At 32.5% G+C, this 2853-nt stretch overlaps 1 non-coding gene across 1 annotated transcript; it reads right to left on the bottom strand.

The window, feature by feature from the left end:
• Nucleotides 1–2521: 2521 nt before the first annotated feature.
• Nucleotides 2522–2625, bottom strand: LOC148575781 (small nucleolar RNA R71). The gene has a single exon (XR_015903629.1). It is a non-coding gene; the product is annotated as a small nucleolar RNA R71 (small nucleolar RNA).
• Between the last annotated feature and the right edge of the window lie 228 nt (nucleotides 2626–2853).

The following is a 2853-nucleotide window of genomic DNA, read 5'->3' as shown; positions in this document are numbered from 1 at the left end:
TTTTCGGCAAGCTTTTGGTCCGGTAACATCAGTGCCAGATTCCCTTTTGATCCGGCAACAGCACCAAGTTTTTGGCGCCGTTGCCGGGGATTGTTTGAGTTTGGACAACTGACGGTTCATCTTGTGCTCAGATTAGGTAATTTTCGTTTTTGTTTTCTTTTCTTTTTCAAAAATCTGTCATCTGTTTTCGAAAAATTTAAAAATGTTTTCAAAAAAAAAAATTTTATTCAAAATTTTTAAGAATAAATTCTAGTGTTTCATGAAGCATGTTGAAGCCTGGCTGGCTGTAAAGCCATGTCTAAATTCATTTGGACTGAGGCTTGCAATTTGTTATCAAGAGCAATTTAGTTGTTGCTCATCCACCTGCTGCTGATCCATGATCACCTGCTGAAGCTTGGCTGGCCATTGGCCATGTCTAGTGTTTTGGACTGGAGCTTTCTTTGAAAGCTTGGCTGGCTAGTGAGCCATGTCTAATTCCTGGACTGAAGCTTTAGACTAACATGGCAAGATTCCTGGAATTCATATTAAAAATTTTGGAATCCTTATTTTCCTTTTTCAAATTAATTTTCGAAAAAAAAAATAATACAAAAAATTTAGAAAATCATAAAAATCAAAAATATTTTTGTGTTTTTTGTTTGAGTCTTGAGTCATATCATAAGTTTGGTGTCAATTGCATGTGCATCTTGCATTTTTCGAAAATTTCATGCATTCATGGTGTTCTTCATGATCTTCAAGTTGTTCTCGGTAAGTCTTCTTGTTTAATCTTGATGATTTTTTGTTTTGTGTCTTTTCATGTTTATCATATGCATTCTTGAATTCTTAATGCGTAAGCATTAAAGAATTCTAAGTTTGGTATCTTGCATGTTTTCTTTGCATTAAAAATTTTTCAAAAATATGTTCTTGAATGTTCATCATGTTCTTCATAGTGTTCTTGGTGTTCATCTTGACATTCATAGCATTCTTGCATGCATTCACTGTTTTGATCTAAAAATTTCATGCATTGCATAATTTTCATGTTTTTCTCTCTCATCATAAAAATTCAAAAATAAAAAAAAATATCTTTCCCTTTTTCTCTCTCATCAAATTCGAAAATTTGAGTTGACTTTTTCAAAAATTTTTAAAAATCAAGTTATTGCCAATGAGTCAAATCAAATTTTCAATTTGAAAATCTTATCTTTTTTCAGAATCTTTTTCAAAATTCAAATCTTTTTCAAAATTCTTAGTTATTTTTGAAAATTCCAAAAATCTTTTTCAAAAATCTTTTTCTTATTTTTATATCAAATTTTCGAAAATAACATAATCAATTAATGTTTTGATTCAAAAATTTGAAGTTTGTTACTTGCTTGTTAAGAAAAATGCAAACTTTAAGTTCTAGAATCATATCTTGTGATTTCTTATGAATCAAGTCATTAATTGTGATTTTAAAAATCAAATCTTTTTCAAAAACTAATTTCTATCATATCTTTTCAAAAAAATCTTCTCATCTTATCTTTTTCAAAAATATCTTTTCAAAATATCTTTTCTAACCTCCTAACTTCTTATCTTTTCAAAATTTGTTTCAACTAACTAACTAACTTTTTGTTTGTTTCTTAACTTTTTCAAAACCACCTAACTAACTCTCTCTCTCTCTTTTTTCAAAAAATATCTTCCCCCTTTTTCAAAATTCCTTTTTAATTTATTAATTAATTTAAATTTTAAATCAAAAATTTTTCGAAAATTACTAACATTTTTCAAAAACCATTTTCGAAAATCACTAACTCTTTTTCAAAAATATTTTCGAAAATTCCCTCTCTCCCATCTTATTCTATTTATTCATTCATATCCTAACATCTCATCTCACATCTCTAGCCTCCTCACAGTTGTGTTTCTTCCATTATATTACATTATTTGTCTCCCCCTCTTCTTCCACTCACACAGGAATCCCTATACTGTGGTATAAAGGATCTCCATTATTATTATTATTTTTCTGTGCCTTCTTCTTTTTCATATGAGCAGGAGCAAGGATAAGAGAATTCTTGTTGAAGTTGATCCAGAACCTGAAAGGACTCTGAAGAAAAAATTAAGAGAAGCTAAAATACAACAATCCAGAGATAACCTTTCAGAAATTTTCGAACAGGAAGAGGAGATGGCAGCCGAAAATAATAATAATGTAAGGAAGATGCTTGGTGACTTTACTGCACCTAATTCCAATCTACATGGAAGAAGCATCTCCATTCCTGCCATTGGAGCAAACAACTTTGAGCTGAAACCTCAGTTAGTTTCTCTGATGCAGCAGAACTGCAAGTTTCATGGACTTCCATCTGAAGATCCTTTTCAGTTCTTAACTGAATTCTTGCAGATATGTGATACTGTTAAGACTAATGGAGTAGATCCTGAAGTCTACAGGCTCATGCTTTTCCCTTTTGCTGTAAGAGACAGAGCTAGATTGTGGTTGGATTCTCAACCCAAAGACAGCCTGAACTCTTGGGATAAGCTGGTCACGGCTTTCTTAGCCAAGTACTTTCCTCCTCAAAAGCTGAGCAAGCTTAGAGCTGATGTTCAAACCTTCAGACAGAAAGAAGGTGAATCCCTCTATGAAGCTTGGGAAAGATACAAACAGTTGACCAAAAAGTGTCCTTCTGACATGCTCTCAGAATGGACCATCCTGGATATATTCTATGATGGTCTGTCTGAGTTATCTAAGATGTCATTGGATACTTCTGCAGGTGGATCCATTCACCTAAAGAAAATGCCTGCAGAAGCTCAAGAACTCATTGACATGGTTGCTAATAACCAGTTCATGTACACTTCTAAAAGGAATCCTGTGAGCAATGGGACGTCTTTGAAGAAGGGAGTTCTTGAAGTTGATACTCT

This window comes from Arachis ipaensis, chromosome B1, assembly GCF_059453495.1.
Source record: "Arachis ipaensis isolate K30076 ecotype BB chromosome B1, ASM5945349v1, whole genome shotgun sequence".
In the NCBI taxonomy this organism is placed as follows: Eukaryota; Viridiplantae; Streptophyta; class Magnoliopsida; order Fabales; family Fabaceae; genus Arachis; species Arachis ipaensis.
The sequence above is the reverse complement of the archived record's forward strand: the minus strand, read 5'-3'. Positions and strand labels throughout refer to the sequence as shown.